Here is a 22,755-nt window from a genome sequence, read left to right as displayed (position 1 = left end):
GAGTGCTGGGATTAAAGGCGTGCGCCACCACGCCCGGCGCAACAAGTGCTCTTAACCTCTGTGCCATCTTTCTAGCCCTTTACTCTGCATAATATGCCCAGAAATAATCGGGCAGCTTCAGACCCAGGATGTTGTAAATAATAAAGTCGATCCTGCCATCAAGATCAACTAGATCCTTTCAAAGCCCGGGCTGAAATAAACCTCTCCAGAGAAGGAGGAGGAGTTGGGAAAATGGCTCATTGGTAAGAGTGTATACTGCTCTTTCAGAGAACTTGGGTTGAGTTCCTTGCACCTATGCCAAGAGGCTCATAACTACTTGTAACTCCAGCTCCAGAGAAACCAACACCCTCTTCTGGGCTCCTGGGACATCTGTACTCCCATGCACAAGACCTCCTCCATATACACATGAGTAAAAAATTAAATACTAAAAGAAGAAGGGCTAGAAAGACAGCTTAGCAGTTGAGAACATTGTCATTTTTACAGAGAGGACCTAGTTGGGTCTCCAGCTCACAGTCATCTAAAACTCCAGTTTCAGGGGATACAACACCCTCTTCTGGCTGCAAAGGGCTACTACACACACACACACACAAACATGCAATACACAAATACACATAAAATGAAAAGAGTATGTCATTTTTTTTTAAGGAGTAGTTGTTTAAATTCCAACACTTCACATGTCTGCTCCGTTCATGATGACACCATTTTCTTACTGCCCACAGGTATCTACGTCCCCTCTTGATAAGAGTCTGACCCACCATCACCTCCCATGCTCCTAGCCTCAATGCAGCATGACCCAAATTGATCAAGCCAGGTGTCGGCTGCATGGCCAGGTTTCTCAGTTCTGAATAACCCAGATTACTTCCTGCTGCAGCTACGATAGTTAAATTAGAAAGGCTTTTCCCCAGGTAATAGGTGACCTGATCCTTTAATCCAGTTATTTTTAAGTTCCATCAAAAATATGCACTCACTGCTGGCCTAGGATCAGAGGCATGGTTAGAGAATAAAACTTCCTCATAGCTGGGAAATCAAAGGACATCGCTGTCCCCCTTCTTAGCCCTCCCTGGCTTGCATAAGTCACATGTTTAGTAAGCAGGGCACAGTTGCTACATAGCAAAGAACTGGCTCTTCAGGCCGTGTGTGGCTACCCTCTAGGATGGTTGTTTCTGGACTTTTTAACTTTCTGAACTCAGGTGCCTCCACCACAAAATGTCAATTCAGGCTGACACAACCTGGCTATTGCTGTGGCCTAGGACCCCTTACCAGCAGCATCACCAGCTCTAGAGGAGGCAGACAGATCTTTGAGAGACTGCCTACACAGAGGAAAACAGTGAGGTCTGAGGGGGACAGCAGCTGAAGAGCTTAAGTATTATCTCATTAAACTGCTGCCATTCCAGAAGGCAAGCCTGAGACTCCCCCAAGGTGACAGATCTTTGCTTGAGGCTAAGGAGTTGTCCCCACAGCTTTGAAGGAGGATGGCCAACTCTCTCCCAGAAAGGGATCTGGTAGCTTCAGGGAGATGGAGTCCCCAATCTCATAAGAACAAGAGGCCCAAGGCAATGGTAATGAGACCTTAGCAACCTCAGGAAGCTTTGCACATCCTTCTAAGTGCAATGGTGCTGGCCTCAAGGAGTTCATAAAGCTGAGCCCCTGCAAGGTCCCGAGCAGGTGGCTTGCAGCTCCTGCGCCCCAGTGTGTTTGCAGATGGTAGAGTACAGTTTACGCTAGGACTGGGCAGCCCAGTTCACCCTCCCTCGAAGGCACAGAACAGAAATACTGGCTTTCTTTGTTAATTCTATTTCAGGGAAGTACAGCAAAGGGGCCTCATTCCAGGCCTGAATGGCCTTTCCTCTTCCACCTCCCTGCAGAGAGGCTTCCGGCCCGGTCCTAGTGTTGACTGTGGGAAACCGAGACAAACCACTCCTGATGGAGGTCAGCTCTTCCAGCTCCCAGCTGAAGGAAGGCAGGCAGCCAGACTACAGACCCCAAACCTTTCTGAGGCAGCTGCAGGCTAAATATAGACCAGGAAAGCTCAAGTCATGGCTATGACCCCTGAAAGGGGCTGATACTAACAATGCCTGAGCTTCTGTCCCTCCCTAAGACATCTTGCCAGGAAACCATCACTGCTTATAGTGACCTGGGGTGGGGTGGGGCTCGGTTCTTATCATGAAACTCCAACCCTTTGGTGGCAAGGAGTTCCAGCCCCATTGAATAGTCCCCAAAATTTTTTTTTTCCCTGAGAGTTTCGGTGGGCTTGGCCTGAGCAGAGCATAGTAGGTTTTTGGTGCATGCTTCAAGGGGGGTTCTAAGACTGGATAAAAACACTTCTAGAATGCACGGACAGGGAACAAAGTCACCTGTGTCTTGGCTCACATTTGAATGAAGAACTTTTAAGGTAAGGGAGTTTCTGGACCACAAGCTTTTCCTGTTAATAACGACCGACCCTCCCACTTCTGGCCAGGCTGGAAGACCAGGCTCACTTTGCCGCGCTGCATATCTGACATCTGGAAAATGTTAAGGTGATGTTTAATGAACACATTTACAGCTGGGGCTTTCTGTGAAAGAAACTCGAGACAGTGTGTGTGTGTGTGTGTGTGTGTGTGTGTGTGTGTGTGTGTGTGTGTGTGGTGCGGGTGAGGAGGAGTGAGCAGGGCTGAAAGGAAGGAAAGAAGTTGTTGCATGGCTGAATCCCTTGCTTAAAAAGCTGCTATTTCTTTCTTTTTCTCTCCTCTCTTCTTTTGAGACCGGGTCTCACTCTGTCTAGCCCAGTCTAGCCTCTAAACTCAGCTTTTATGTGCTTGGGTGATAGGCGTGCACTACCTTGCTGAGCTAAGGGTCCCTTCTTTCTGAGAACCTTTGGAGGTTCCCTAGAGGAACAACCGAGACTGGCTGTTAGCTCCAGATTCCCATGAATGAGAGAATAAGGTTCTCTTGAGCCTTCTCACTAAGGCTACTTGGAAGGAAGTCCCCACACCCTGGAGTCAAGCAAAATAACTTTCTAAGGAATAAATTCAGCAGGCACAAACAAACCTAGTTTAAGTTCTTTCCAACTTGGCTGCAGCTCTCTTGCTCTTAGGTAGTTCCGAACTCTGGGTTCCTGCCTAGCCTAGGGTCATGATGACAGGAATAAAAGTTGAGACTACAGTGGAACTCAGAGAAAAGAAAACTGTGCCCGGAGTAGGGAAGTCTAACTTTCTGTGCACAGAGATGAACCTGAGGAGGGTATCCTGTCATGCCACAGCACATCCAGGAACAAAGCCCCAAGTCGCCTATTGAATGCGGTGAGCCCCACACCATGGAAGCCGTTAGCCCACTGTAGAAGTCATCAGGGAGCTCTTTGAACAGACACAAGACAACTAGAGAACAAGTTACTAGAGTCCCTGGGTCCCGCCTAGGCAGCCTTCTGAAGTGCAAAAGGGACATGCAAATTCTCACAGACTCAGACAGTGTCTTTAAAGCATTTTCTGTCACACACGCTGCTTCGGTCTGTGTATGCAGTATTTCCTCTGCCTCTTAGCACCAAGGCTGGGAGCTTGACAAGATTCACAGTAAGAAAAAAAAAAAAAGAGAGAGAGAGAGAGAGGGAGCCGTAGTAAGTGCTCAGCAGCCCACCCCGCAACAGGAGAGGCCTCCAACGCTCTGCAATAAATCCAGACCCTGACTCCCTCCTCAGAGGAGACTCTGGCCGCGAGAGAACTTTCTCCTTTCAGATCAGAAACAGAAAGCAAAGGACCATGAGACCAACCGGTCATCAGATGTGTCTTACCCTGCCCAGCGCAAAAGCCCAGTGCGCGCACCTCCGGGAGTCCGCAGTCAGAATCGCCTCTTTCTCTAGACAGATTCCAGTGCTCACACTGGCTCAGCCGGGACAAATTCCTTAGGAGTCTCGGGACTGGAGACTGTGATGTCACCGCGGGCCCTCCCTCTGTTCCCTAAAAGGCCATTCACACCAAGAAGGACTTTAGTCCCCTTCAGAGGAGCCCGGCCCCTCCCTAGTCGGCCCAGGATGGGAGGGCAGTTGCTTTCCTGCCTGAGGCAATGCTAGCGGCCTTGGTCAGGTTCCAGGGCTAGGCAGGGAAAGAGCAAGAGCCTTGTAGGTGCCGATGTGACCTGTTATTGGGGCTTCTTTAAAACTCAGATATGGGCTGGCGCGCTACTGAGTCTGTAAAAACCTCAAGGATTCTAAACAAATGACTGCCCTTTTTATTCTTTTACACAAGATCTCACTGGGTAGTCCTGGCTGGTCCACTATATAGACAAAGGAGGCTTCTAATCAGTGAAATCCCCCTGCCTCTCCTCCCTCAGGTTGAAGTTAGCGATATGCGCCACCTACCACATCAAGCTAAACATGGGACATTTGTATAGCAAAACTCAAAGAAAAAAAGAGGTAACAGAAATGAATATTTAATGTAGCTGAGACCAGACAGTGTATGTATATGCAATGAATGTGTCCTGGTTAGGGTGTCTAGTGCTGCAATAAAACACTATGACCAAAAAAAACTAAAAAAAACAAAAAAACAAAAACAAAAAAACAAAACAAAACAAAAACAACAACTTGGGGAGGAAAGGGTTTATTACAACTCAAAACTCCATCTCTGGGCTGGAGAGGTGGCTCAGTGGTTAAGAGCACCGACTGCTATTCCAGAGGTCCTGAGTTCAATTCCCAGCAACCACATGGTGGCTCACAATCTGTAATGGGACCCAACACCCTCTTCTGGTGTGTCTGAGGGGAGTGACAGTGCACTCACATAAAATAAATAAATAAATCCTTCAAAACAAAAAACAAAAACAAACTCCATCTCTAAGAAAAGTCAGAGCAGGAACTCAAGACAGGAACCTAAGTTTGGTGTCAAGTTAACAAAAACCAACCAGTATGCAATGTGATAGCCAACTTCTAATGTTCCAGGTTATCCCACAAGCACTTTCTATGTTGTTTAAAGGTTTCTATATAATTACTTCCTGATTCATTGGGTTTTGTGGTGCTAAGAATAGGACCCAGGGCCTTGCACGTGCTAGGCAAGTGTTCTACCCAGGAGTTCCTCCTTAACCCTCCCATTATTGTGGCTGTTGTTTTAAAATTTGTTACAGCACCTCACTAAATTACTCAAAACTGACTCTGAGCTTGCTCTGCAGCCTATGCTGGCCTTGAACTGTGATTCTCCTGCCTCAGCCTCCCAAGTAGCTGGTATTAGTACAATGCATTTTAACTGGGTATATGATAGTTTACAGAATCCTGGGTGAGGTGGCCTCACCACTGAATAAAAATGACAGATAGGTAGATAGGTAGATAGATAGATAGATAGATAGATAGATAGATAGATAGATAGAAGACATGACTGCTCCTAAGAGGTTTAGGTTTTTATTATAGATATATGAGATATAAGATATGGATATAAGAGAGGCAGAGACATCTAGAAGAGTCCAGCTGGACCTTGCTGGCAGACTGAGCTGGGCCATGAGAGGAGAGGGCTAAGTGGGGAGTGAAGAGTGGGAAAGCCAGAAAACCAAGAGAGCAGGAGGCCAAGAGAGTGGTGTAGCCAAAATGGCTGAGTTAAATAGGGGCCAGAAGAGCTGGGGCTGGAGAGTTCAGGGGAGGAGGTAGGGTATACCAAGCAGAAGGACCCTGTAACAGGTAGGGACTGAGGGATGCTGGGAGAACCTGGCAGCCAGAGTCAGCTTTGATATGTTAATAGGCACACCCCAGTTAACCATCTGTCCTAGGTTTGAGACCTAACAACCACTCCATAGCTGACCAAGAAAAAGAGCAATATTTGCTTTGGGTAGAGGTGCCTGACCCAAATGCATCTGGTTCCCTGGCTTGTTCTGTCAGAATCAGATTCTAAAACTACGTAAGTATTCTGGAGCAGTGCCCACTCTCTGAGGACACCCACTGGCTCCAAACCCTGCTTCCAGGTCCTACACATCTCATTCCCTGGAACTTCAGGATGACCTGGAAAAAAAAATTCAGGGCCTCGCTAAGGCTCTGGCTGCCTGGAAAGTGAGTCAGAATCCTGGGTCAAGTCAACACCGTGATGAACTCATTTTCTTTAGTGAGAGAGACAAGAACATCAGGTTTACAGTAAACTGGGCAGGGAAAGGGACATGAAGGCTATTACACGTCCCGAGAGGCCAGCTGATCTGGGGTCAGTCTGAGAGCAATCTGTTCTGGTGACAGAATAAACAGCCCAATGGATTGCAAGCAGGGTTCCCCAGGGACCTCTCAGGACCCTCCTGGGCACAAAGGTGAAGAAAGGAATAACCAGTGTCAGGGAGGCTTCCTTTGACAAATATTTATGACATCTAAATGACATTTCTACAATGTGCTACACTTGGACATCCCAAGGAATTTCCTAAAGCCCGGCCTAGCGATACCAGAGCTCCTGGGGAACTCTTGGAGCCTTCGGAATAACTGGAATGTTCTGCTGTGTAGCCGAAAGGCACTTCAGATGCCACTTAGCAGTCTTATGTAAGATGAGATAGGAGACTCACACTGAGGAATGTCACTGGTCTGCTTAAGCATGAGGGACCAATACTGGCCATGGGGTTCCAGACACTCAGGAGGCTGAAGCAGGAGGATTCCCTGAGCCCAAGAGCCTGGGGGCAGCCTGGGCAAGAGGAAAGAAAACAAAGAATGAGGGACCAGGAGGACTTCCAAACCACTGTGAGGCAAGGATGCTATCTGGGACCCACTCTATCACCACATCCACCCCGTTGTATCAGTGGGAGACTATTTTCCATGTAATAGGTATGCTTATGACGTGGAGTCCATTGGATGCAGTGGCTCACTAAATGCGCATTTGTCCATATACGAGCATGCAAGCATGCACTCTCACAGGCTTAAGTTCTGTCCTCCCCACAGGTTCATAGTCACCTAATACCCAGAAGCCTGGCTTAGGACTTGAGCCATTACAAATAACATTAGCAGTAATAGCAATAACAATAGGAGTCTTCCACAGAGTTTAAGTGAGGTCATAGGGTGGGTCCCAACCACTAGAGAATAGAGGAAATTCAGACAAAGAGGTGTGCAGTGTCACATAGGAACAATAACGCCCGTCAGCCAGGAAGATGGACCTGAAAAAGAGGCTTCCCTGAACCCTTGGAAAGAACCAACCAGAAGGACACCCTGCTTGCACTCTGACCTCTACAACTATGAAAGTATACACTGGGTTGCTTAGCTTGTTGGTGTAGCTCCATTAAAGCAATGCACATGCATGCATGCTCATGAACTCACACACACACACACACACACACACACACACACACACACACGTCTATGCACACACACTGCCCAGCTGCAAAGAGAGGGCAGAGCTTAGAAAAACAACCCAGTGGCAACCCCACGGTTATGAAATGGTTCTATTCTCAGAGGTGAAGTGAGAAATGAAATGGGCTAGCTGGGTTTAGGTTTTAGAAATATAGCCTGAGGTGACCCATTGGTGACAGTTCACACAGAAATGGTCAGAAGTCTAGCAGATACCCGCTCACAACTGCTTGTCCTCCAGTCAGCTCCAGCACAGGCTCTGAGCCTGGAGGCGGGGACATCTTCTGAGTGTAAAAACCTTTCATACTGCCACCTTAATTCTTCAGGTAACCTTGCACAGGGAAAAGAGAAGCCTTTGTGAAGCTTGGTCCTGCTTGACTGGTGAATTCATTTCTTTCTTTGAAAGCTAAAGAAATGGGGTGGGGGTGGCGGAGAATCCTGCCTTGGGGTTCCAGAGTACAACCCGTCTCGGTGGAAAAGTCAGGGTGGCAGGAACGGAAACGCCCTGCTCATGCTGGGTCCACAGTCAGAGAGCAGAGGGCTGGTCCTCAGCTTGCTTTCTCTTCCCCCTCCCCCGACAGCCCCCCACCCCAGTCTAGGACCTCAGCCCAGGGGTTTGTGCCACCCACATTGAGGGTAAGCTGTTTTGTTCCTCAAACCCAATCTATAAACCCCCACAGATGTCCCGAGAGGTTTGCCTCCTGGATGATTCTAAATGCATCAAGTTGTCAACCATTGCAGTTGAGAAGCAAAGTGAAAACTTTGAAGACCCAGCAGTTTAATTTGAAAATAGCACATAAGGTCACCACCGAGCAAGCATCCATCAGCATAAGCACATATGCCAGGTGGGTGCTATCTTCCCTGAGACGCCTGCTATCTAATCTTTCATTAGATAGAGATTCTTATCCTCTAGAGAGAGGAAAATCCAGCCCATCTCGGCCAACACGCCACAGAGACATACAGCTAGTCAATAACGGAGCTTTGACTAGAGTTTACAGTCCAACCCATTCAAAGGAGATCTGCCTCTGCAGGCAACAGTGCAGGAGGGAGGTAGACACAGGAAGGACCCAGAGCTACCAAAGAAGAGGCAAGAGGAACATCTTCAAAGCTTCAGTAATACAAGCAACAAGCTGCTGTGGAGCCCTACCTAGGCCTGTTGCTATCCTCCTCTCTGAGTCCACCTTGTCTGGTCTGTAAAATGAGGGACACAGGGTAAATGCACAAAACTCACTATACAGCTGTGAGTGTCAGCATGGATAGAGGCAGAGGTGAGGTCACTTGGTATAGGAAGGGAGACAGAGAGAGCGCTGGTGACTGCAGCCTCTGAAATGGATTGGGGACACTTTTATCAAGAAAGAAGTTGAGTCCCTAGAAGAAAGTTGAGCTCCATCTTAGCCACACCCCTTGGCAGAACTTTATCACTCTGGTGGGAGGATTTTATTCCACTCCTTCTATTTATAATGGGTACCAGGCACCAGGGCCTTACTGTATAGAGTCTAATTGTACACACACACACTTTTCCTGATGCAACGGTTTTGGAAATGGAGACCCAAGTAAGCCTCTTTGCTCCATGCTTCACAGCGCCTTCTGGTGTTTCATGTGTGTATATGTATGACCTCATGTGTGTATATGTACGACCTCATGTGTGTATATGTATGACCTTCTGAAAGAAGGATTAAGTACATTAAAACGTAGACAGAGCCAGACCCCATGGCACACATCTGTAACTCGGACACTTGGGAGGCCGGGAGGAGATGATCAGACAGCATCTGCAGTGAGTCTGAACTCATAATTCTCCTGCCTCCACCTGCAAGGGCTGGCAATATAGTCACGGGCTACACACCTGACTTCGTTTACCATTTGTGTGTGCTATATGTGTGTGTGTGTCTGTTCATATGTGTGTGCATGCATGCATGTGTGTTTGTGTGTGTGTGCTATGTGTGGTGTGTGTGTGTGGTGTGTGTGTCTGTAAGCTTCTGTTGAGAGTATCTGATGCTCGAGAGCGTGTGTGTGTGTGTGTGTGTGTCAGAAGGTAGGGGGAATGCAAAAGCATGCACAGAGCCAGGGGGGCCTTGAGTGCCCTGCCCTATCAGATATCTTTGAGTATCTGATGCGCGCAAGCACTTGTGTGTGTGTGTGTGTGTGTGAGAGAGAGAGAGAGAGAGAGAGAGAGAGAGAGAGAGAGAGAGAGAGAGAGAGAGAGAAGGTAGGGGGAATGCAAAAGCATGCACAGAGCCAGGGAGCCAGGGAAGCCTTGAGTGTCCTGCCCTATCTCATTCGACCATATTCTCATATTCCTCTAACTAAATGGCCAGCAAGCCTGAAGATTTTCTAGTTTCTGTCCCTCGGCCTGCCTACCCACACCCCACCATACACACACAGAGCACTGGGGATACAAGTCTGAGTAACTACACTAGCTGCTTCATGGGTGATATGACTTAGAACTCAGGTCCTCATGCTTGCATAACAGCCTTCTTCTTCAATGAGCCATTTCCCTCTCCCCTTGATCTCTGTGTCATGATTCACTTATCCCACAGTGAAGCCATGACTCAGGATGAACCAATGCTATCCCAGCGTGGCCTTCTGTCCAGTAAATCCCTGAGTCTGTCCCATCGTAGGAGCAGACTGTCCCTCTCCACAGCTGCCTGACAGCATAATCTCCCTTCTTTGTGGAAGATAAGCAACTGGGGCTGTCCGTAGACATTTCCCTTCCAGGAGCTGCTCTTTCCCAGAAAAAGTTGAGCAATGCTCTGTGAGTAACTGAATTCTTCCCCGGGAGGGGGGAGTCAAAAGTCACAGAACTTAATTTTATGAACTATGTCACAGACAGTGTCTTAGGAAACCCCCACTGACGTGTTTCCCAAGGTCTGAACAGCCAAATAAAGATTTGGAGAATATATTATTCTAAATGAGAGCCTTTAGCTGCCACGGTGATCCTGGTACTCGGGAAGTTGAGGCTGGAGGATGGAGACTCTGTCTTAAAACAAAAATGGCTCCCCACTCCCTCCACTAGTATATCAATCTAGTAACTTCCTCACCCACCACACACACACACAGAGGACCAAATTCATTGATTTGGACTCAACTCTCTGTTTTTTGTAAAATACATCAAAGCTTCAAGTGAACTTTAAAAAAATAATAACACCTTGGACTTGTTAAATCTAGGCTTCTGTAAGCAAAGGTGCCATACCTTCTACCAATGCTCCGTCTGAGCCTGGTTACCAGGATACATTTATAATTTAAGTAAGATACACATTCTTGACTTCAAACCTGACTCCAGTTGTAGTTGCAATTCCAAGTTAGGGGGAGCACCTAGAATCTTGTCTCTGGTCCACAGCTCTTCTCCCCAGAGTACATGTAGACCATCTCTGACACACTACACTCTCTAAGGTTCGGGCAGCCAACTCTGAGGGGCCACAGAGGGATGTCCACCTCCTTCCAACAGTGACCTGGCTCTCAATGGCAGGAAGGAATCCCTACAGCAGAAGGAAGGCAGAGCTTGCATGACAACCAGAGGCAGAGGGGCAGGATCAGCAGGGAGCCATGGACACAGTCCTTGACCCTTCCCATTGTGTTCTAGCCAGGAGAGCCTGACCCTGTCTGCTTTGTTTTTCTTAATTTTATGGGTATTTTTAAAAAATGATTTATGTACATTAATGTTTTGCCTGCATGTACATCCATGTGAGGGTGTCAGGTCCCCTGGAACTGGAGTTACAGACAATTGTGAGCTGCCATATAGGTGCTGGGAATTGAACCTGGGTCCTCTGAAAGAGCAGCCAGTGCTCGTAACTGCTGAGCCAGCTTCTCAAGTCTTCCTTCTCTGTTTCTAGGCCATTTCTCCTGCCTGGCTGTGGAATCACTACATCAGAGCCCTGTAGCTAAGAGCCAAATAGTCAAACTAACTGTGGAAACGGTCATTTCTGAGGACCAGAGGCTAGCGTTGTACTACTGTGCTAGCTGGTGCAACCTCTGCTTGGTCCCATTCGCCCACTTTGGTCCCTTTGATCTGGGAACACTTGCTGCTGACCACCTCACTATGGGTCTAGCATGTTTCAAGGCAAGATGATACAGTGGGAGGGACGCAAGCCTTCAGGAGAGAAGGGCATCGTCTGAACCTCTGGTATCACCCACTGATGGATGATGTGAGGCTACACAATGGATATGCTCCTCTATTTTAGGATTCCTCTTCTTTTAAATGGGCTGAAGACTACCGTTTAGGGCTAGGGAGGTGGCTTATCTCACAAGCCTGAAGAGCTGAGCTTGATCCCTGGAATCCAGGGTGGAAGAAGAGCACTAATTTGTCCTCTGACCTCTGAGTACTCACCATGGAATGAACTCTCTCTCTCTCTCTCTCTCTCTCACACACACACACACACACACACACACACACACACCTTTTTAAAAAAAATTTAGAATTTTGGTTGTGAGTTGAACCATGTTTCCCCAAATTTATATTCAACTAGAATTTCAGATCATTACCTTATATGGAAACAGGGTCTCTGCCTATATACTGTGCTACTATGAGGTCATACTGGGTGAACGTGGCTCTCACCGCAAAGACAGGCACCTTTGTAAGAAGATACGGCATAGCGCTACACAGAGGAGGACTCCGTGCGACAGTGGACTCTGCATCTACAAGCGGAGAGTAATCAGCCACAGTAGCAGTTAGGCAGGAAGCAGGGAACAGATTCTTCCTCAGAGCCTACAGGAGCAGCCCAGCTGCCTGCTTCCTACCTCCTAGGCTAGCAGCGATTTGCCCTGGCATTGCTGTTAAGTCACTGTCATTGGGGTAGCTTGTTAGTGCAGGAATAGCAAATGAACACGCTGACCTTATAAGGCCGCCTCAAGGATGACATAAACCACTCATGACTAGGAAACGTCAGGCCCGCAAAATGAGGCCCTCAAGCATGAGTTGACTCCTGGTCATTGTGCAGAAAGGGCAAAGAAATACGTGAGAAATAGGGCTTCCTCACACAGCTACCACTGCAGGCTATCTCAGCAGAGGAGAAGACTGCATGACAAAGCTGAATGAAGAAGCCAGTATACCAAGTCAACTGGTCTAGAACTGGTGACGGGGGCTGGGGGTGGGGTGGGGGAGCAGGGATTCACAAAGCTGCTGGCCAAGGCTGATGAGAGGGTGATCAGAACCCTTATTACCTGTGAAACACCTGGTATCAGTCAAGATTGAATATACAATCACTTCGGTTCCTCAAAACAAGCCCATGAAGCCAATATTTTTTAAATGTATTTGGTTTGGTTTGGTTTGTTGTTTTTTGAGACAAAGTTTTTCTGTGTAACCCTGGCTGTCCTGGAATTCACTCTGTAGACTAGGGTGACCTCAAACTCAGAGGCCTGTCTGCCTCTGCCTCCCCAGTGCTGGGATTAAAGGCATGCGCCTGCACCACCACCATTCAGCTTAGAGTACATTGTGTAAGGCAGGAATTCACTATGGAGCTCCAGCTAGCCTAGAACTCTGTCAATGGATCTATCCCATCCTCCCTATGCTGAGACCCTTTAAAACCTGTTGTGCCCCTCCCAAAAAATAAAGTTATTTCTTTGCTACTTCATAACTGAGATCTTGCTACTGTGATGAATTGTAGGTATCTGATATGCAGGCTATCTGTATGCAACCCCAAAGAGATTGTAACCCACAGGTTGAGAACTGCTGCCCCATGTAGATCAGGCTAACTTTGACTCACAGAGAACAGCCTGCCTCTGCCTCCCAAACCCTGAGATTAAAGGTATATGCCACCATGCCAGGCTTGAAGCTGATATTCTCGCAACTATTTTATGGCTCATGAAAGTGAAGGTCAGAGAGTTGTTTATCTCTATCTTTCTAATCTAGTGTTTGCATGCTTATTTAGCAGGCCTAGGAAATGAATCTAAGACCTCGTGGGTGGTAAGCAAGTGTCTCGCCACTGAACTCTATGCTCAAGCCCTCTGTACTTTATTTTGAGATGAGGTTCCATGAAGTTGAGTTGCCCAGGCTGGCCTCCAATTTATGAACTTCCTCCCTCGACCTCTTGAGCATCAGGGATTGCAGGATTGCTCCACCCAGTCCAGTTAGGTTCAGAGAATTTCCTTGTGTAAAGGCCTCAGCTGAATGAACAGCTAAGCTGGAGGCAAGGCAGCTTGGCTCCAGGCCTTCAGCCACTAACTCTTTTTTACATGTAAAAGTAGAAACTGGAGCAACCTGAACTTGAGGCTCATCTAACAAGCAGGACTGGCCCCTGGATCCTTTTTCTCCTTCTTCATCTTCTGCCAGCCCTGCATAGGTCTAGGTTCCCTGTAAATGGATTCAAACAACCATGGCTGGAAAATAGAACACTGTGATGGTACCGAACAGGTACAGACTCTTCCCACATGTTATTCTCTAAAACAACACATTACACCAATCTATACACAGCATTTACACCGTGTTGGGTATTAGAAGGAATCTAGAAGAGATTGAACATGGTAGGCAAATCCCATGTCATTTTTACATAAGGAGCTTGATTTTGGTATGGGTATAGGTGTGGGAGTCCAGAAGTCAGTGCTCAAGGGGCGTAGGACAAAAAATGTTTCCTATATATTAATTCTAGGAAATTAGAACCTCGAATTTGTGTGTGTGTGTACATGTGCGCGCAAGCGTGCATGCACACTTTCTGGGTATTGGCATTATAGAAAACAAATGGTACAGATAAGAATAATGGAGCAGTTATTAACCTAATCCCTGGCACTGTGTAGGCATTTTTGCTACACAGACTTCTAGAGTTTGATTTATGCTGTCTTTCTATTCTTCCAGCAGTGAGACATGCTAATCCCATTTCACGGATAAAGACACTGAAGCTCAGAATGGAAGTAATTTGCCCAAAGACACATAGCAAGTTCCAGCAGAGCAGGACAGAACTAAGCCCTGTTTCTTTTCTCTATGTTATGGAGAGATGCACCTTGATACACCTGTGTCTTCTGCCCCACAACACACAGTGTGCTAAGGCTTGATAAAGAATGAACTGGAGAGGGTAGGAGAAATGATTTGGGGGTGGGGGTGGAGGAGTGGGGTGAGAGGACCTGGGTTCAGTTCCCAGAACCCACAAGGAGGCTCATAACTATCTGTCCTGGGGATCCGATGCTATGGACACCAGGCACGCATGTTCATATACACAGGCAAAATACTCACAAAAATAAATCTTAAATAAAAACATGGTTTTAATCCCAACACTAGGAGGGCAGAGAAGAGCAGATTTCTATGAGTGTCAGGCCAGCCTGGTTTCCATAGGGAGTCCTAGGCCTGTCTCAAAACCTGTGAAACCTTGTCTCAAAACAAAAACTACAAATAAAGAATAAACTAGAGGGTAGACAAGATGGCTCAGCTAGTAAATGTACTTATAGTCAAACTTGATGAGCTCAGTCCCAACTCTAAGAAACCCAAGGTAGGAAGAGAACTGCTCTTTCATGCTGTGGCACATACACACCCACACCAACAAAGCAACAACGTGTAGGAGACCCTTCACAGAACCTTAGCTAGGAGAAAAGGCTGGGCTTGGTCACCACCCCTCAGGATGCCTGGCATTCTCCATCTCCCTTAACACACTAGGTGAGTGAGTTTTCTTCAGCTGAGTGGCTGGAATTCTCCAGATAGACTAGGAGCCCCTCCCAAGAATATCTGTTTGTCTTGTACACAGGTTCCAGTACAATAGCTAAGAACTTGGAACAGCCAGGCCATTCCGGATATGGACCTCTCCCCAGACAGGCAGGACAGAGAAGGTGGGGGGTTGGGGGAATCTAAGAACAGGAAATTGCAGTGACAGGGGTAGTGGGGGCTTGATGTCTTGGGAACACATCCTACAAACAGTTCAAGCTGGGAGGTGCTGGGTGGGTGTAGGGACCAAAAGGGTGACCTCAGCCAAAGTGTTGCTTTGATGTACAGACTTCCTGCCTTACACTGGCTCAATTTGAGAGGATTTTACATATTCCTCACCCCCTCCCCTCTGTGTGTGTGTGTGTGTGTGTGTGTATGCGTGTGCGTGTGTGTGTGCACGAGCGCTCATCCTGTGGATCAAACCTAGAGCCTGAGATACAGCCATAGCCCACTTTAAACTTTTTTTTTTTTAATTTGAAGACAAGATCTTGCTAAGTAACCAAGACTATATAAACTAGGTAGGTCTTGAACTCATCTCCTTGTAAACTCCCTCCCATTCAGCTAAGATTAGAGGCCTGTACCCCTAGGCCTAGATGAACATCTTCCTTTTCAAAGACGTGAAAATGACAGGCATTCAGCAAAAAAGTTGACTTTGCATTCTGAATTCTCCACCCCAAACTCCAAGGTACTCTGCTATAATGGCTGCTTCCCTGGGCTTCAGTGACTTCAATGTTTCTTCTATTTGCCTGTGGGTGAGAGCATGCAAACTCTGACACCACAATCCTCTCTTCTCCCATACATGGACACTTACGTTGGTTGACTCCGGTTTTTCTATTATGGATAAAGTTGCTATGAACATTGACACAGACATATCTTCAACAGACTCCTTACATATTAGCTGCATATCCAGAGATGGAATTTCTAGATCATATATGTTTTCTTTTTCTCTTTGAGCCTAGACGTAAATCAAACCAAAATAAAACAACACTCCCTACCCCAACAAAATTACGGAGCAGACACCCTTTTTCGAACCTTACCTCCTTTCCAGAGACATCTCTCTGGCCCCGCCCATTGCTGTGTGTGGCTCCACCATGTGAGCCCCTTAGTTCTGTTTCTGCAAAGTCATTTAGGCTCTGCAAACAGAGGTTGGGGCAAACCCCTCCCCTACGAGATGCAGCCTGGTGACAGAGCATCTGGTTCATGGAAGGCTGCAGGTCTTTCTGGAGAGCCTTCCAGGTTAGAGCAGATGGACCCTGGGGATGGTTTGCTTTTGCCAATGTTGTCATCAATCACAGTCAGGGGCTGTCATTGTCACCATCACCAGGGTCTCCTCTAGGGCTAAAGAGGCCTCTTCCTTTGTTTTCTCTCAGATTTGAAATCCCCCCACCCTGACCATAACCTTTAACCTCTGGAGGTTTCTGAAGTTTCAGTAACACTTGGCAATCTTTCAAATTACAAGTCAATGACTACAATTACTAAATTGTATTTTAAAGGATTGCTTTATTGAGCCCCATGACTTAAGTGTATAGTGTTAGGGGAAACTCTGTTAGGCTTTTGTCCTAGCATTACACACTTAAGTCTGTCAGTGGTTGTTGGATGGATAAGGGAGGTTGTAATTCTTATACACTTTTAAAAACCTGTGGTGCGGGGCTGGAGAGATGGCTCAGTGGTTAAGCACACTGGCTGCTTTCCAGAGTTCCATTCCCAGCACCCTCCCGGTAGCTCACAATTGTCTGTAACTCCAGTTTAGGGGGTTTGACACCCTCACATGTAGGCAAAGCACTAACCCACGTAAGACAAAAAAAAATTATTTAAGAATAACTAAAAAAATCTGTGGGGCAGTATAGAGCATACTACTTCCTGTTTCAAGCATCTAAAATGAACAAGCCGGTGGTGTCAGACACGCTCACAGCATTGTGTGGTAACACATGTTCACCTCTCAAAACCAAACCTCTGCACTCAGGAAGCAAGGTGGGTCACAACTCCTGAAGCCACTATGCAGTTAATTGGGGCACAGAATCTGGGCGACTGGTATCCTGCCACAAACATACGTGCAACAACCGACAGCGAAATGATTTGCGAGCATTTTGGCTCAGCAAGCCACTTCTACACTCCCCCGTTATTTTATGACACCCGAAAGCAGAAAACAAACCAGAACAAAAGACATTTTATTTGTTTAACTTGTGGGTCTTAATTAAAAACACACATTCGCCGCCTCATTTGCATTGTGTTTAACTAAGAAATAGTATTTCTGCAAAACACCATCACAAAATAGACAGCTCTCCTCTTTTAAAAAGATATCAATTTAATAGAGTTATAACTAACAATTTTGAGGGACCTGAAATGGCTGTTTATTTTGAAAGGAAACTATGGTCTTTCCCCCAGCCGTCAAGGACCTAGAAGGTCCTTCCTAAACTCGCTTTTAAACCAAGTTACTAGGATGCTTCACATCTTTGTAACCGGCCGGCCGGCTTGGGTGGAGATTAAGTCCCTACAGAAGAATACATCCTCAGATAATGTCAATCAGCGTTAACAATTTAGAGATAATCCCTTCCTTGAGAAGTCTATTTTCAGCTTACCCTAGCCTTGGGTTAATTGATGATTTACCATCCATTAGGAAACCCCTGCTCTTCAAAACACTGTTTGGGACAGAGGTTTGGGACAGAGGCTCCTTCACCTTAGGGGCTAATCGCTGGGGCTGAGTGCTTCCTAATGGAGACAAAGGTTCTCCATTTAACAAACAGGCCATATCCTTCTGAAGTGGAGATCCAACTCCTGGGTAGTTGGTGAATGTTTGTGCACACACAGGGCATTTCGGATCTCTCACAGCAGGCACACTCTCCCTTCTTTCCCTAGCCCCACACTGCTGACTAGAATGGTACTGGTCCTCTCCGCATGCCTGTAAGGTAGGAACGACTTCACATCAGAACCAACCCTGAGCATCCATTTCCACTCTCTTCCCAATGACATCCTCCTCTTTGTACAGTTAGCAAGCGACTCTCTTTCCTTTGTCCCATCCTTTGCAGCCCTCCACATCCCCACACTTAGCCCTCACCATTCCTCCATCCCCAAGGCCACTTTTCTCAGGATGAAAGCTGTGTCTACACTTCTGGCCTCCAGCTCTGATCTCCCATCCTACCACACATTGTCATGTGTGGGTCATGACTTTCCTGACACCCCAAGTCATCCCAACAGGGTTTCCACTGCAGAAGAAGTCAAGGTGCTGGACCCATTTTCTTCAAACCAGACTACGTTACCTACGTTACATTTGCCAGGGAAGCTAACATTCGTCAGTGCTAAAGAATGCAGAGGCAAGCACTTGATAGTTGCTCAGACACTTAAGGGTGCTGGGTCATGTGATGATTTCTATCATCAAAGTGCAAAACAAGGCTTGGGTGGAGATTTGGGGGTCATGTGCCTGGATTGCTTGCTTTATTGCCAGATGCTTCCTAGAGCATACTTCAAAGATTCAGAAAGAGTCAGGATGTAGCTCCTTGTTGGCAGTGTGTGATTAGTACACTCGAAGCCCCTGGATTCCAGCCCCAGCACAGATAAGCCAAGCACAGTGGCTCATGCTTGTAAGTAGAGGAAGGACCTATATCAGAAATTTAAGGTCATCCTCGGTTGTGTAGCGAGTTTGAGACTGGGATAGCAGTTACATAGGATAGAAGCCAGGTTTGGTAGCTCTCGCCTTTAATCCTAACACTCAGGATTAAAGGTAGAGACAGAGAAATCTCTTTGAGTCCCAGGCCAGCCTGGTCTACAGAGCAAGTTCCTGATCAGCTAGAGTTACATGGTTAATTAAAAATAACAATAAAAGCCGGGCATGGTGGTGCACGCCTTTAATCCCAGCACTCGGGAGACAGAGGCAGGCAGATTTCTGAGTTCGAGGCCAACCTGGTCTAAAAAGTGAGTTCCAGGACAGCCAGAGCTATACAGAGAAACCCTGTCTTGAAAAAAAAAACCCAAAGTAAATAAATAAATAAACAAATAAAATAAAAATAATAAAACAGTGATGGAAATTTTTATACAATGCAATGGGGGGGGGGGTACCTGGTGGGCCCAGGCCTCTCAGTAATTACACCATGCAATAGATCTGGTACAAGGGGATTTATTGGAGAGGGGCCTGAGCCAATGTTCCCCACCCCCACCCCCATGACCCCCAAACCCACACGTACACACACAAAGATAACAAACATTTTGAAAAGTTAAAAAATATAGATAGCTTCCATTAAGTACCTTGAAGTTAATTTCATTTTCAAGTGGAGTCAATAAAGCAACCCAATTAAAGTATTGTGGGTGGCCGAGGGTTGTGGGGCCAAGGCTGGCCTCCACCTCTGTGTCCAGCCTCAGCCTGCAGGCTGCTGGGATTACAGGCATGCATCACCCTGCCTGAAAGCAACCAAGTGTTAAGTAGTAATACAGCAAGCATTCTGCAGCTCTAATTGGATGCTCTGCTATAAGGCAGAGGTGCCCGGGGGCTTAGCTCTGCCACAAATTCATTCTATGTGTTCTTTCCTAGTCTCATTAACCCAGTGGCTTTCTCCCAAGAGAATCTAAAAAAAGACACAAGATACTTAGGCATTTTAGCATCTAATTTATTAGTGCTCCAGACAAATTCTAAAAAACCAACCCACTGCCAGGTATCCAGAGGCTGCCTGAATTTATACTCGGGAACATATAGCCTGGCTCCTTTTACCAGAGGCCCTTATAAAATAGGCCATGCTTTATTGCTTTATTAGATGACACTGTATATAGCCTAAGAGTCAATGATATTATAAACACGAGAGAATTGCTCAGTCCATAAAAGAAAGAAGGCCTCAATATAGGCTCAGGTCACACAAGGCAAATTTGAATTTCTGTGGTACCCAGAGAGAGTCAACGCTTCGAAGACTGCGAAGTCTATCACCCTGACTGTCCATAGAACAACACAAAGAAACAAAATGTCAGGTCAGAACACATGGACCAAGTACACCTGTCCCCGGTGAGTCCGGCTGGAAGCGCATTCCGGCCAAGCAGAAGAGGGAGGTTTTGAAATTCGTTCCATTCCACATCTGTGAGCTTTGGCAGTTGGCTATCTCCACTCTGCCTTCTTGGGATTCCTGAGCTGGCTCTGCTCATCCCAAATATTTGAGTCTAAGGGTTTCCAAGCCATCGGAGCTGATAAACCAAGGGCTTAGAGCAGCTATTAGAACCCTCCTCCAGGCCATGATGGGGGTGGGGGTGGGGGTGGGGCAAGGGGCTGGAGATCCTTAAGTCACCTGAATTCTTTTCATGGGGAATGATTACCCAGAACGCAGCTACAAGAGCTGTACTTAGGGACCATTTGTATGCTCTGGGGGAAATCTGAAAATACCATGCCCAGGACAGTTTCAACTCAAATCTTAGTATGTTTGGTGGTAAATACTGAAACCCCAACAACAACAAAAACTAGACAGATTGTAATTTGAGATTGGACTGAACTCAAAATATAACGATTTGCCCTTAAAACAAAACAAAACAAAAAACAGAGCTGTTAAATTTCCTTAGGCTGCATTTGGATTTTTAGATAAGGAAGAACTGAAATGTGTGGCCAAGTGACAGACTATAACACGGGAAAGATTCTGGGACGGAATCTGTAGGCTCTACTGTCAGGCACTTACATTTCACATGTTCTAAGGGTCAAAGCTGGGTGTTCTGGTTGGAGTTTAGTCCCCACTTTAATGATGGTGGTCGCTGGTGAGGCCTTTAAGCTCTGATTAGGTCCGCAGAGTTCTATTCTGTCTCATCAAAGAGGCAGGCAGCTCTCTTGTAAAAAGCCTGCTTCCCCTTACACACTTAACTCGGCCTCACTAAGAGATGGAGAAGCAGGGAGGCCCTTAGTAGATGCTTGTGGTCAGGATCTCAGTCTCAAGCACCATCAGCAACAGGAATCTAACACCTACTTCACTGCCCTGAGTCCTGGAAGTACCCACCATTGCCTCAGGTCTTTAAGAGATAGTGAGCTTCAAGATTGCAATTCCTCACGCCCCAAAGACTGCTGGAGGGTGGAGAGCCACTGCACAGGCCTCTGCCACTGTCTGAACAAAACAGTAGCAAAAGGAGGTCTACCACACCCAGCCTGCCAGCCCCTTTAAACCTTAGTGAGGGTTAAGGTTTAATTCCTAGCCAGCCTCTGGTAAGTCAGATTTACAAAAATCCAAGGCTGGATCTGGGGTGAGAGTTCAGTTAATGTCCTGTGAGCGTGAAAAACCTGAGTTTGATCTCCAGAATTAAAACAAACAAACAAAAACAGCTGGGCTTGGTGGTAATTGATTGTAATCCAGTTCTAGGCAGGCTGACACAGACAGGATTTGCTGGCTAGCCATTGTCATTTCTGGGCCAGTGAGAGACACTGTCCAAACATAAAATATGATGACAATGTTAGATTGTCCTCTGTATCCTCTGGCCTATACACACACACACACACACACACACACACACAGAGAGAGAGAGAGACACACACACAGAGAGAGAGAGAGAGAGAGAGAGGGGCAAGCAGAAGTTCTGAGGTTGTTTGCTAAATAAAACCTATTACTCAGTTCTCAGTATCTTTTTAAAAGAAGTATTTTAGTGTAGTTGGGCAGTAGGTGGTAGAGCACACCTTTAATCCCAGTACTTGGGAGGCAGAGGCAAGTAGATCTCTGAACCACAGAACCTGGTCTACAGTTTGAGTTCCAGGTCAGCCAGGGCTACACAGGGAAACCCTGTCTCTCAAAATAAGGGGGAGGGGCGATTTTAATATGTATGGGTGTTTTGCCTGCAAATATGCCTGGGTATCACATGTATGGCTATACCAATGGAAACCAGAAGAGGGAATTAGATACCTAGGATTGGAGGCATACCTGGTTATGAGCATGTAGGTACATACATTACCACCATGTAGGTGCTGAGAATCAAACCTCGGACCTGTAGAAGACCACCCAGTGCTCCTAACTCTGAGCCATCTCCTCAGCCCCCTCTCAGTATCTTTCCAAATGAAGTACATACAACATATGAATATGATGTATATGTATACATATACGTATATATGGCTGGGTATAGCTTAGTGCTGCAGTGTTTGCCTAGCATGCACAAGGCCCTGAATGTGACCACCGTATACACATACAAATGTTCTATATGTACTCTGTATGTATATACATATACATGTGCATACATGTGGGATTTAAATTGTTCTCTCAGACCATCCCGTTATTCCTTCTTGTCTCCCTCCCCTCCAACTTTCCGCTTTCAGAACTCGACTGCATGGAAGAGAAGGGAAGAGGGGAAATCAAAAGGTATTTGTAGTTGGCTTTGTTCCTATGCGCAGAAAATAGCAGAGTTATACGTCCTCTCTGTCATCGTAGTGCAAAATTACTGATTGCTCTCCGCCAGGTCAAATCAGTTTGACAGCAAGCAGCCCAGCTTTAGATGGGAAGTCCTGAGTTCTGTCCTATTTGACCATTTCTTATTTCTCAGATCTTATTTTCCGAGAACTTCTGAACCCACTGATGCAAAGCCAATGAGATTCCATTACAGCTTGCACTCCCAATCCAGCCCCCAGGGGCCCAGTTGTTCCTTAAACATTGATGATGTAATGCCAGCGGGCTGCCAGGAGAAGCCCTAGTGTGCTGTCTGGGCTCCTGAGGAAGGAAGACCTGCCCAGGTTCACCTTAGGGAGAGAAAGAAGGTTGAGAGTAGGTATCACCTCACTGTTCCTTCCCTGAGATGCCGGGATGCTCGGGAAAGCATCTCACTCATCGATGCCTGGAAACTTCAGTACTTTGCCCTGACAGAAATTTTACTAGTTCAGGGGAAGTAGCTTTTCCCATCTAAGTACTCCATGTCAGTGAGAGGAAATCTCTTTTTTTTTTTTTTT

The 22,755-nt window shown here is 46.6% G+C and overlaps 1 protein-coding gene across 4 annotated transcripts in view; it reads right to left on the bottom strand.

Annotated features, from left to right (window-relative positions):
- Positions 1-22,755, bottom strand: part of LOC110293506 (A-kinase anchor protein 2) — a 107,526-nt gene that overhangs the window by 38,993 nt on the left and 45,778 nt on the right. Inside the window, exon 1 of one of the 4 annotated variants that reach the window (XM_029475712.1) lies at positions 3,764-3,887. The exons of 1 other annotated variant lie outside the window; for it this stretch is intronic. The gene's annotated coding sequence lies outside the window, so the exon portion shown is untranslated. Of the gene's footprint in view, positions 1-3,763; positions 3,888-22,755 lie in introns of those variants that run through there. 2 more of the 4 variants (XM_021161353.2, XM_021161351.2) reach the window with 2 other exon arrangements.

Source organism: Mus caroli, chromosome 4 (genome assembly GCF_900094665.2).
Source record: "Mus caroli chromosome 4, CAROLI_EIJ_v1.1, whole genome shotgun sequence".
Taxonomy (NCBI): Eukaryota; Metazoa; Chordata; class Mammalia; order Rodentia; family Muridae; genus Mus; species Mus caroli.
This window is presented reverse-complemented; position numbering and strand designations above follow the sequence as displayed.